Here is a 13,841-nt window from a genome sequence, read left to right on the forward strand (position 1 = left end):
AAAACTTACTGTTGAAGAAGCCATCCTTATTTATCCAGAGATCGTTAGTGATGTGGCCAGAATAGTTACTGCAATGCCACCCACCCAAGTCAGTGTCGCAAGATTATTTTCAGCCCTAAAAAATAATAAAGTCTGACTTAAGAGCCTCTATGAAAGAGGATCTGGCAGAGGCAATTCTCTTCCTTAGAACTCTACATTGAATTGATTTGCATTTGCTAAGCCTAGAACTACATTTCAAGATTAATATAAACCATTTCTAGGTTTTACAGATTTTGTTTTTGGTTCATTATAGATAAGCTTTGTTTTTGTTCTAAAACAACCAAATAATGTGGTTTGTATTTTTGAACTGGTAAAGATCCTGTTCCTGATGTTTATGCCTGCTGCTACTATCCAGCCACTTGATTGATTAATATATTTTTTTTTATAAAACTTTGTTTTCATTGTGTTTGTCTTTTGCTTAAACTGTGCAATACAGTAGACTGTTGGCTTCCCAGCCAGTAGTCCTGTGGTAGTAGGTTGCGTTTCTTTCCCTCGTATAAAATACATTCGCATATTAATACAGAGGAGTCGGAGTCGAGGAGTCGGAGTCGGAGTCGGAAGTACATAAAACTGAGGAGTCGGAGTCGGAACATTTATCTACCGACTCCACAGCCCTGCCCACAATAGTCTATTGTAGGCAGCCTGTATCAAGAGGATCTGATGGTTTCAACCCAATACGTCTGCTCAGGCATACATCTTGGTTTGCAAATGCCATTGCTGCCCACAATGTGCATTTACAGTCTTTGCGACAGAGGACTAAATTCAAAAAGGAGATTTTGTGCCAGGTTAGTTTTACGTACACAAAAATTACTTTTTTTTTATACTCCTCACCAAAACTTCATTTATATCACAAAAAGTCTGATAGAATATTTTTTAATACAAGTTCTCTTTAATTAGACTCTCTAGACCCCTGATGTCTCACCTCCCTTCCTTTGAAGCTCTCCAATTAGATTCTTCTAGACCCTTGGTGTCTTGCCTTCCTTTCCTTTGAAGCTTAGTGGAGAGCAGATCATGCTCCAATAGCTTATTTTCTGGTTGAAAGAGCCAGGGAAAGTGTCACCGAGAACCAGAAGTGAAGTTTTACAAATCACTTCTGAGTTAGTTCTATCAAATGGATGTTCACTGGTTTCCCTCCCCTTGACCCAGTGACACCACTGCTTTCATTAGAAAGCCAATAGTGAGCTTCTGGGAGGGTGTGTAAACCTCCTTGCTGCCATTGTTATAAGCCTCACGGTGGTGGTAGTAAAAAGGGGTAAGCAAGTCCCTTTCTTGGAGATCGTTAGGAATACAGTATGAAGTTTGCTGCCTTAATGAGATTAGACAATGGCAATTAACCTCTTGACCACCGCCCCATGTCAAAAAGACGTCCTCCTTTTTAAAGTTGAATATCTCGATAACGGCAGCAGCTGCTGCCACAACCGAGACATTCATCTTTTCAGGGGGCGGTGGTGTACACGACAACGGCGGTCTCCGCGGCGGATTCGCCGTTATCGGTGGCGGGAGAGGGGCCCCCCCCTCCCGCGCCCTCCGCCGCTTACCGGAGCCGTCGGTAGCGGCGGAGGGGATCGGATGTGTCCGGCAGCTGAGCGGGGACGGGACTGAAGGAGAAATCTCCTTCACCCGTCCTCATAGCTCTGCTGGGCGGAAGTGACGTCAAAACGTCAGTCCCGCCCAGCCTCTTAAAGAAACATTTTTTTTTTTGTCATTTGAAAAAATGTCATTTTTTTTTTTTTATTTCTTTTTTTGCATTTAAGTCTAATTATGAGATCTGAGGTCTTTTTGACCCCAGATCTCATATTTAAGAGGACCTGTCATGCTTTTTTCTATTACAAGGGATGTTTACATTCCTTGTAATAGGAATAAAAGTGATCAATTTTTTTTTTTTTTTTCAGTGTAAAAAATTATAAAACTAAATAAAAATAAATAAGAAAACCAAAAAATTTTTTTTTAAAGCGCCCCGTCCCGACGAGCTCGCGCACAGAAGCAAACGCATACGCGAGTAGCGCCCGCATATGAAAACGGTATTCAAACCACACAAGTGAGGTATCGCCGCGATCGTTAGAGTGAGAGCAATAATTCTAGCCCTAGACCTACTCTGCAACTCAAAAAATGCAACCTGTAGAATTTTTTAAACGTCGCCTATCGAGATTTTTAAGGGTAAAAGTTTGACGCCATGCCACGAGCGGGCGCAATTTTTAAGCGTGACATGTTGGGTATCATTTTACTCGGCGTAACATTATCTTTCACAATATATAAAAAAATTGGGCAAAATGTATTGTTGTCTTATTTTTTAATTCAAAAAAGTGATTTTTATCCAAAAAAAGTGCGCTTGTAAGACCGCTGCGCAAATACGGTGTGACAAAAAGTATTGCAATGACTGCCATTTTATTCCCTAGGATGTCTGCTAAAAAAAAATATATAATGTTTGGGGGTTCTGATTAATTTTCTAGCAAAAAAATTGTGATTTTCACATGAAGGAGAGAAGTGCCAGAATTTACCTGGTGGGCAAGTGGTTAAAGTAAGATCTAACATTTTTTAAGCTGCAGTGTGTTTATTTTAATTAAACGACTGGGGTCAGTTGACTGCATAGTGCATTTTATTAGAAAGGTGAACTAATCCTATAACCTCTGCACCTTGCTTACCCCAAGCAGCCAGGGCAGTAAATGACAGACACCTACTCTTCCAGTGGACACTCTTTAAACGTATTTTCAATAACCTCAAAAGAATGAATACTGCTCCCTTTCTCCACTAACACACGAGTTATTGCCATTTGGTCACAATCAGATTTTTCCAAGATGTTGCAGAATCGTTCTTACTAGATAAGAATTGCCATCTGTATAGGACTTATTTTTGCATGCGACGCTCAAAACTGTACTACTTGCTTTCCCCCGGCTTCATATAGCAAAAAGAAACCGATGACATAGAAAATGTATGTGTGCTGAAAAAAAACCCTGGAGACCAAGATTTCTTAGCGCATCTTTTCTACTCTTCATCTCTCTTCATTACATAGGGAGGAAAAGCTAATGGCCATTAAAAAAGGAGAGGTCCAGCCTGAGCTCATTCGGTTCGGCTTCTCCTCTGGGTCACAGAAGTGCAATTCGCTTTGCACTCCTGTGACCCGTTCTAAAGTCGGCTCTCTGCTCACGTCACACAGACCAGTCCAGGCACCACCTCATTCTCGACTCTGGAAGTCTGGATCCACCAGGTGCCTGGACTGATGGCTGTCTTAGCCTCTTAGCGAGCCCCTGAGATGGCCGCTCCCCGCACCCCCACAGCTCAGAACTCGAGTGTGGGAGCAGAGCAGGAGAGCTGCTGACTGACATGCAGCAGCTCACCGCTCCGGGAGCTGAGAGAACCGAGCCATCAGCGATGTTCGAACGCTCGGGGCATCGAAGCAGCATCCACCTAGGTAAGTATAATGGGGGGGGGGGGGGGACTCATACTTCTCCTTTAAGCACAAATCTGTACCATGAGACTTTGTTATCTTATGACCAATACAGTTCAATGAAATCTCTACGAACAGAAAAGGCTGCATAAGAGGTGAAGAAGCTGCAAAAGGAAAGGCAATACATGGTGGCATGCATATTAAATAAAAAATAAAAAAATGTATGTACATGAAAAGAAGTATGCAGGGCATAGGAAAGACTAAACCCAACTTCCGATTAACCTAATAGCCAGCCTCCAAAAAGGTAGTGGTAGAGGAGTGCGGGGCACAGGTTTTCACGGTTTATCAAAAAGTCATTACTTGAGCCAAATTGGACTGCATTTGGCAGCTCACCACAAAGACGAGGATCCCCCAGGAGGGGACATTCACCCGAGGTCACAAATTCAAGTGCAATAGGTTCAAAAGTGCCATTTTTTGCTGAATTCCGATCTGAAAACGGACCAAAAGACACACAGGGATTCTTTGCGAAATCGAAACGTGGCCGCTGCGGAGCTATGTGAACCGGCTCTATAGAGAGTCGGTCACAATCTCCTGCTGTGCGAATTGGATGCAGGGAAATACACATCCAATTCACACTAGTGTGAACCCAGCCTAAAGGAGTATAGGCAAAGCCTTTTTCCCGAGGCGTCTTTCAGGACAGCACCTTGAGATATCATGATCCTCCCACTCCATCAGGAAACACCTTCTTTCATCCTTTTAAAAAGGAGGCCCCTCCTTGCACTCCTCAGTTTTTGTGTTTCCTCCTCCGGAGGGAGCATCTTCTTGGGAAGGGTCTGATGTCTCAGGTGCTGCCTGAAAAAAACGGACCTTTCCTCTTACCTTTTTTTCAGGGACTGTCCGCTCTCCCGTACCACCCGAGCGGCGGTGATGGTAGTCGGGCTCCTCTCTCTCCCGGTGTTCAGTGGAGCCAGCCTTCGGCGATCGTGAGGTGCCTCGTTTTTTTGCGGGGCGTCGCCATTTTGGCGTAGCCTGGTCGCCGGAGAGGCGCGTCATTTCCGGCGCGCCAGGAGGAGGGGTAGGGCGGACGCTGGAGCCTACTTCCGCTTCCTGGTCCGGCGCAGCGGCGCTATTGGAGTCCGGGAAGCGCCGTGGATGCCACAGAGAACGCTGATTCCTGCGATGGAGACTGCAGATGCATCAGCGGTGGAGACAGGCACGGGCACCAGCAGGACCTCGGCGGGAAGCAGCAACGTAAGTCTGTTTTTCCCCAGGGGTGAGGGTTCTCTCCTTTTTGGGATTTCTCTCTCGGTCTCTTCACTTTTTTCCCTCCAGTGGCATGGGGGCCTGTCAGGGCACGGGTGGACACCTTTTGTTCCTAAGTGCACCTAGGTGAGGGGGGGGTCATGTTTGTTTATTGAGACCGGGTCTCATGCTGGATCCCCCTATATTTTTTTTCTTCTCTCCCTGTTCCTTTTTTTAGGTCAAACCTGAAAAAAAGAGATGTCCTTCTTGTAAGGAGAAAATGGGGGAAAGTTGGAAGAAGCCATGGTGTAAGGCATGTATAGCAGCCTTAGTACAGAAGGAGTCAGCCTCAGTCAGAGAGGAATTGATGGCTTCTGTCATAGATGAGCTTTTGGCCACTTTTCAGACTATGAGAGAGTCATTAGCTCCTGTCACCATTTCTCAGCCCTCCACATCACAGTCTTCTCAGGAGACAGGGTGGGCCCCTAGGCCCTCTGATAACGAGGGGTCCAGGGAGAATCAGCCTCAGGCCCCCTCTAGTGAGGACTCAGAAAATGAGGAAGAAATAGAGTCTCCCTCAAAATTTAAACTGTCCCTAGAGGATGTGGATGGCCTCCTCAGGGCTATTTATGCCACTTTAGGTCTCAGTGAGGAAAAGAGGGACCTAAGCCTGCACGATCGCATGTATGCCGGTCTCTGCGAGCCCAAGGGGCGTACATTTCCGGTTCACCCGGTCATCTCCGAAACAATCTTGCGGGAATGGCAGGATCCAGAAAAGAAACCATTTTTTTCAAAATCCCACAAAAGGAGGTTTCCCTTTGGAGAAGATCCATCAGTCGTGTGGAACAAAAGTCCTAAACTCGACGCAGCTTTTTCCCAGGTGTCTAGGTCCACAGATTTATCCTTTGAGGATATGGGGATCCTGAAGGACCCGATGGATAAGCGAATGGATCTTCTCCTTAAAAAAGCCTGGCAGTCTTATGGTTAACCTCAAGCCTGCCATGGCTACCACCTGTGTGGCACGCAACTTAGAGTTCTGGTTAGACAAACTCAAAGCTCATATTGAGGCAGACTCCCCAAAACAGGACATTTTGGACTCTTTTTCTACCATTTCTGCAGCCGTAGCCTATATGGCAGATGCCTCGGCCGAGGCGATAAATATGTCCGCTAGATCCGCTGCTTTAGCCAACTCAGCCAGAAGGGCTTTATGGCTCAAGACCTGGCCTGGTGACACAGCCTCCAAAAGCAAGCTGTGTGGAATCCCGTTCTCTGGGGATCTTCTCTTCGGCCCTGAACTGGATAGTATCCTGGACAGGACGGCCGACAAGAAAAAGGCCTTCCCGGTCAAAAATAAGAACCCCCCTCCCAAGCGTTTTTTTCGGACCTTTAAGCAGCAGGATAAGGGGAAAAGACCACAAGGTAAAAGGAACTGGGCAGCGCAGAAAGGAAAAGGAAAGGGAGTCCTTTTCCATCCTCCTGCGCCAGCCAATAAGCCGCAATGACTCGACCCTGAGGGTAGGCGGGAGGTTACAGGGGTTCCTTCCGCAGTGGTCAGCTGTATCAAACAACCAGTACATACTGACCACTCTAGCTCAGGGTTACGCTATAGAATTCTCAGAAACCCCGCCAAAGAGATTTCTGGTCACCCAGGCCCCAAGGGATCCAGTGAAGTACATCGCACTAAAGTCCTCGTTGTTGGAACTTCAACAGCAGGGGGTATTGGTCAGGGTTCCCCTAGTAGAACAGGGCAGAGGGTTCTATTCCCATGTATTCCTAGTAAGGAAACCTACGGGGAAGTTCAGGCTGATATTAAACTTAAAGCCCTTAAACAAATGTGTCCTGTATAGGAGATTCAAAATGGATTCAATATTCTCAATCCGGAATCTACCGACACCAGATTGCTACATGGCGTCGATAGACCTGAGGGATGCGTACCTTCACGTACCTATCTCCCCTCAGTCCCAGACGTTTCTCAGACTGGCGGTAGAGATGGGGGGTCAAGTTCAGCACTTCCAGTACAGGGCCCTCCCCTTCGGGCTGTCATCATCACCTCGGATCTTTACGAAGGTGCTGGCCGAAGCCTTAGCCCCGCTACGGCTACAAGGAATAGCGGTCATCCCTTACTTGGACGACCTCCTCTTCTTTGCCCCCTCAGAGGAAAAATTGTTGAGGGATCTTTCTCTGGCACGAACCCATTTGGAATCCCTAGGATGGATTTTAAACCTTCAAAAATCCGCCTTGGTTCCTTCTCAAAAGATTCGTTTTCTGGGATACCAGGTGGATTCGCGGAACCAGAGAATTTTTCTCCCCCCAGAAAAAGCATCCAAGGTCTTGGACACTGTTCAGTTGCTTCAGTCCCATCAGTCTTTGACGGTCAGGCAGGTAATGGCATCCCTAGGAATTTTGACCTCCACCCTGCCGGCGATCCAATGGGCGAGGTTACATTTCAGGCCCCTGCAGGCTTTTCTTTTAAAGACATGGGATCGGAAAACCAGTTCTCTGGACACCCGGGTAAAAATTCCAGCCCGGGTAGTAAGATCCCTTTACTGGTGGAAAAACCAGCGAGTGCTTGCAGAGGGTCTGGAGTGGTCCTTCCCCGTGGGACTAAGGCTCACCACGGATACCAGCGCCTGGGGATGGGGAGCGCACCTAGAAGAGAAATTTTCACAGGGGAGGTGGTCAAGGGAGGAAGCCCTGCGTTCCTCAAATTGGAGGGAACTAAAGACGGTGGCCCTGGCACTAGTGGAGTTTGCTCCACGTCTCAGAGGCCATCATGTTCAGGTCCTATCGGACAACGCTACAACAGTAGCATACTTGAACAGGCAGGGGGGTACAAGAAGCCCTTCTCTTCTGTCCCTGGCCACAGAGATTCTCTCCTGGGTAGAGAGCAATTTACTCTCCTTGTCAGCCCTACACCTAAAGGGGTCCCTCAATACGGTGGCGGATTTCTTAAGCAGACACCAGATTCGGGAGTCAGAGTGGTCCCTGAATGCGGAGGTCTTCTCAGAGATCACCAGCAGGTGGGGTCTCCCAGAGGTAGACTTATTTGCCTCAAGGGAGAACTCCCAGGTAGGGAAATACTTTTCGCTGAGTCGGGGGGATGGGTCCCTAGGGGTAGACGCTCTGTCGCATCCCTGGGATTTCCGCCTCTGCTTTGCCTTTCCCCCGTTTCAGCTGATTCCCCTAGTTCTGAGGAAAGTTCAGAGAGAAAGTGTGCCAGTCATTCTCATCGCCCCATTCTGGCCCAAGAGGGCATGGTTTGCAACGCTTCTAGCCTTGTCAACCAGGCCTTACTGGCACCTACCCCTCAGGCAGGACCTCCTAGTTCAGGGTCCAATTTCTCACCCAGATGTGGCACGGCTGTCCTTAACCGCGTGGCTTCTGAAAGGGAAATCCTGAGTGGAAAGGGGTTCTCAGACCGCTTGGTTTCCACCTTACTCAACAGCAGGAAGAAGGTAACCCGAGCCATTTACACCAAGGTTTGGAAAGTTTTTTCCTCTTGGTGTAGCTCTTCGAGTCAGGACCCTAGGGAACTAAAATCTATCCTAGAATTTTTACAGGAGGGGGCTGATAAGGGCTTAGCTGTTAGCACCCTTAAGGTACAGGTATCCGCACTTTCAGTTTTTTTGGAAAGATCTGTAGCCACAGAACCATTGGTGGTGAGGTTTTTTAGATCTCTTTTGAGGTCTAGACCACCAAAGTTAAAGGGTTTCCCAAAGTGGGAACTCTCAGTGGTCTTGAGATCTTTGGCAAGCAAGCCTTTTGAACCCTTAGGGGAAGCTTCAGTTAGGAACCTTACCTTTAAAACTTTATTTTTAATCGCTATTACCTCAGCACGTAGGATCAGCGAGTTACAGGCCCTGTCAGTGAAGGAGCCTTATTTATGTATATTTTCAGATAGGGGGTAGTGCTTAAAACTGACCCTAAGTTTTTGCCCAAAGTGGCTTCTAACAGTAATCGTGTACAGGACATTGTACTTCCCACTTTTTGTTCTAACCCTTCGGGTGAAAAAGAATTATTTTTTCATATGTTGGATGTCAAACGGGTCTTGTTGTATTATTTATAAATAACAAACCCGTTTAGACGCTCGGATTCTTTATTTGTCCTTTTTGGGGGTAACAAAAGGGGTCAGCAGGCATCTAGGGGAACACTAGCTAGATGGCTGAAGCTGGCTATCAGGGAGGCTTATTTACAGTCAGGCCTGACTCCGCCAGAAGGTATCCGTGCCCATTCGACCAGAGCTCTCACAACTTCCTGGGCAGAAAGAGCTGGTGCCACGCCGGAGCAAATCTGCAGGGCAGCGACGTGGTCAAGTTTCCACACGTTCGTGCGACACTATAGGTTGGACCTCGCCTCAGCTAGTGATCAGGCTTTTGGCAGGAAGGTCCTACAAGCTGTCGTCCCGCCCTAAGGTAGTAAGTCTCTGTGGTCCTCTCAAGGTGCTGTCCTGAAAGACGCCTCGGGAAAATACAAGTTAGGCTTACCGGTAACTTGTTTTCCAGAAGTCTTTCAGGACAGCAACGACCCGCCCTATTTGTTTGTGATGTACTATGCTGTGACTAACATATATGCTTGTGTGTTCCAGCCGGGGCCGGAGGTTTTCTCTATAACAACTGAGGAGTGCAAGGAGGGGCCTCCTTTTTAAAAGGATGAAAGAAGGTGTTTCCTGATGGAGTGGGAGGATCATGATATCTCAAGGTGCTGTCCTGAAAGACTTCTGGAAAACAAGTTACCGGTAAGCCTAACTTGTATTTTCTTGGCTATACTTCTATGGGTCACAGGAGTGCAGTTAGTTCTGCACTGAAGTCTGCTGTCGCCTGATGACACAGACCTGGTCCAGGCTCTGAAAAAGCCAAGAAGCCTAAACCGGCAGCTGGCTCAGCCTCTCAACCTGCCAAGAGCCTGAGCCAGCTGCTCCCACCCTCTCTACAGCCCAGAGCTCCAAGTGAGCGCTGGAGGGATACAGCAGAGAGCTGGTGATCAATGGTCACCGTCTCTCTGCAGGCTGAAGACCGAGAGCTGATCAGCAGTGTTTGATAGCTCAGTTCTCAGTCTTCGAGCCAACAGCGGACAGCTGCAGCTGCGATTGGTGCTGCAGCCATCTAGGCAAGTAGAATTGATTATTTTTTTTCTAATCCCATATCTCTCTTTAAGGATATTTTATTTGATGCTCTCTTTGAGCTATTACAACATGATAGCCATACTGTCATTACAAAAGTAAAACATATATTGGGCTTAAATCAATAACATAAAACAGAATTTCTGATCATCAGCTTTGGTAAACCGTAGTACACGATTCATATTTCCTACCAAATGCCATAAAACCTAGTCTTTAGCAGGCCCATATTTAAATTTTAAGTGGCTGGTTACTAAAAAATATTTTTGCCGAAAACTTCAGGTCGGGTTCCCAATGCTGCGATGCCAGACATTGCATGTGGTTCGCACTGCATTGCTGTGCAGATCACATGCGATGTCTGTGCGATGGCTGAATTTGCATTGCATTTGGACCAAACCTACGAGACCCTTTTTTGTCAGCACCAAAAATCGGATCGCATGGGTGTTCGAACCCATGCGATCCGATTCCTGTCCGAATTGATAGTTTGCACTGCAATCTGCAAACAGATCTGGGGGTGTCATTAACTTTGTATTGACACCCCCAGCAGTTTGCATAGGGCAGTGTGATCTGCCAGCGATTCAGGAGCGATGCGGGAACCCGCACAGGATTCGCAGTGTTTACCGCACCGCACCAGTGTGAACCGAGCCTAATCTGTTCTTTATTAAATCTAGATAGAGGTTTATGGCACATTCAGACACACAATCACCCAGAGCAAATTTACTCAGACCTTTATCTACAGTTCAGTTTACATTCAAGCAAAGGACAAAGCAGCAGTGGCAAAACCCAACACAAAAGTGAGGGGGGAAAAAATGCCAGGCTGCTTATTAAAAAAAAAAAAAAAAAAAAAAAGGGAAACATGGTGTATGTTTAATAAGTGCACAATTTGAGTTTCTTGTGCAGAGTTTGCCTTAGTAATTTTTAGACAACTCTCTTATGCCTTAGTTTTTTTTATTTTATTACAATAACAAAAAAAAATTAACTGTATAGATCAGTCAATTGTGGAAGTTCTCAAAAACATACAAACAAGTTCTCTCTTAAAAAAAAAAACATTTTAACTGAACTATTGCTGCTAGCCGATTATAGATGTACTATAGCAAATGCCAAGCAAAGCTTTGAGAGCCACATCTCACACTGAGCTCGTCACTTTAGCTTACATTACCTCCGTTTCCAGCTCTAAAAACACATATTTTATCAGAATACCTGACGCATTATGAACATTGTGTTCATATACGGATCACTAGAGATTTATTCATAACTACTTTTAAACTTAAAGAGGCTCTTAAAGCTCTCTCACATACCAGCAGGAGCATTCAGTCCCCCTGTTACACCAAATTCTGACTAGATAATGCCTCGTACACACGATCAGAATTTCCGATGAAAAAAGTCAGACGGAATCTTTTCATCGGATATTCCGACCGCGTGTATGCACCATCGGACTTTGTCAGTCGGAAATTCCGACGGACTTAGAAAGAGAACATGTTCTCTTTTTTTCCCAACAGAAAATTGGAAATTCCATTCGTCTGTATGGAAAAAAAATCACGCATGCTCGGCTCGTCGTAAGTGTTGTACGTCACCGTGTTTTTGACGGTCAAAATTTGGTGTGACCGTGTGTATGCAAGACAGCTTAAGCAAAATTCCGTCGGAAAAACCTGTCGGGTGTACAGGGCATAATTCCTGTCACTTCCAGGTTTCAATGCATAACTTCATCCGCAAGGCAACCTAGAGCCCAGCTACAACCTTAATGAAATCCTGCTTCCTTATAGTCTATACCTTGCCTGTGTGTAAGCTGGTGTCATGACCACTGGCTCTGGTTTTCTACTTCAGGCAGGGCTCAAGTCCTGCGGGAACGCGTGGAAACTGAGTTCCTGCACTTTTTTCACAGCAGGAACTCAGTCGAGCAGCCGAGCCGCCCGAGCCAATACTTTACTAAGCCGCGATGCCCAGCTCGAGTCACTGTCAGGGGCAGGCGAACCTTAGTAATCCTTTATGTTACAGGCCGCTTCCTGTATATGGATTAATCGGGTAGTGTGCGGGTATTCCGTCGCTTCTTCGATGCCGCAATGTCTCCTGGGAGCTTATCTCATTGTTCCCAGGAGACATTGCGGAGGTCTGCCGCGAGTTATCGCGGGATTTAGAAAAAAACATGCGGTTTAGTAATTATGCATATGAGCGCATCATTTTTTATTTTTATTTTGGTGGGGAGTGGATCTTGGGTGGGAGTTCCCACACTTTTTTCCCCAGGACTTGACCCCTGACTTCAGGTCCCTTTTCTTGCAGGATCCTAAGGAAAGCAACTGCAAATGAGAGCTCTTGTGAGCATTGTATAGGTCAGGTTAATCATTTTATCATGTATTTGATCATCTGTTGAGTAGGTGAATGTCCAAGAGAACCATATGTTTCTCCCTATAATTCGCCGCTGCCAACATTTCCTTCATAGTTTGGAACTCATTCATTTTGGAAAACCATAGGTTAATTGGTGGTGGCTACGTTCACACTAGTGTGACTTTGAACACCGCCTTGGGGGGAGGAGAACTTAAGCTGGATCTGCTGCAGTGATCCAACCAGAACTGGAAGTGGGTACCTGTCAAAACCATGTACTCGCTCCCAACTGCCCCACACTTAACTTAAATTTATTGCAAATGTGGATGAGCTTGGATGGGTGGATGAGCTTGCTTAAAAAAAAAAATATTGAAATAAATATATATATATATATATATATATATATATATATATATATATATATATATATATATATATATTATAATATAATATATCAGATGCAATGTAGTTCTCCTTTAACAAAAGAACATGTGACAGCGTATTTATGTGTGATCATTAAGGATATTACTGTTTCACAACATACATTCACTAGAGAATAGATGATCATGTGTATAGTAATCACACAGTGACATATATGAGTCACATTCATTCTATATTAACCTCCGATATACCAACTGGCTCCTTTTTACACAAAAGTCAACCTGACATTTAAAACAGAAGGTGTTTAATTAACTGCAGTTAATAGCCAAATGCTAGCCGACCACATATTGGCGATTTCATCCAGGTTTTGATGGCAGGAATCTCTATGCGACTTTGATTGAAATGGTTGGCGGTAGGTCGCACGGACGCATTTGGTTGTTTTTGCAATTGAAAGCAAGAGGAAAGTGGTTGAAATTGACCAAAAAGAACACTGTATTTAAATGTATATAAACACCAACAATGAACTGCTTATCTGCTCCCTTTTGGTCTCTGAAGGGATATCCATGCCAAAAGAATTTAAAAAAAAAATGAATATATCCCAGCTGACCAGTCTTTAGATGTGGTGCAATAGACACTGAAGGGCAATGCAGCTCATAGGTTTTGCTAAAAGTTAAAAAGGAGCTCTGGGCTCCTTCATAAAAAAAAAATTAAGACAAGCAGAGCATCCCCTTATGGGTGGAGCTTCACTTTAATTTGTAAAGTAGAATGAAGAAACAAGTCCACTTTTGTTTAAATATTAGTTTTCATAAACCAAAACCAGTCAACAGTATATTTTGGCACACATCACCTAAAACATTTCATTTCAGAAAAAATAATTGACCCCTTGCCCTTAAACCTAGGGCATTAATTTAACTACGAACCCACTATTTAACCTAATGCTAACCTGAACTTCACAAAACCACTAGAGTGAAATGTATACTTGTGCAATACTATATTATCAGAATGATAAATACTGTCAATAGTGTTTAGGCACCAAGTTATTAGAACCCCAAATCTGCTAGGGCATAGGTGGCAAACACAAGGCCCGCGGGCAGAATCCGGCCCTCCAGGCCATTTCACGTGGCCCTCGCACCTCTCCTGCAGCTGCAGCCCTCCTCTGGTCCTCCTCAAGACCCTTACTTTCTGCTTTTAAGCAATACATCCAGCTTCTTCCCAGCAGCAGCATAAGGAAAGGGGGGTGCACTGTGATGTAAGGGAGGGTGGGGGACTCAACTTCTGATGGCGAGTTGGCTCTTGGCATCTAATGTAAGGGAAGGGGATGCACTGGACATCTAATCTTACAGATACAACCGGCCCTTT

General features: G+C 45.5%; 1 protein-coding gene across 5 annotated transcripts in view; it reads right to left on the reverse strand.

Moving 5' to 3' along the window:
• The window catches only part of FAM13A (family with sequence similarity 13 member A), a 266,776-nt gene that overhangs the window by 88,811 nt on the left and 164,124 nt on the right, over positions 1-13,841 (reverse strand). The gene's annotated exons all lie outside the window — the stretch shown is intronic.

Source organism: Rana temporaria, chromosome 1 (assembly GCF_905171775.1).
Source record: "Rana temporaria chromosome 1, aRanTem1.1, whole genome shotgun sequence".
NCBI lineage: Eukaryota > Metazoa > Chordata > Amphibia > Anura > Ranidae > Rana > Rana temporaria.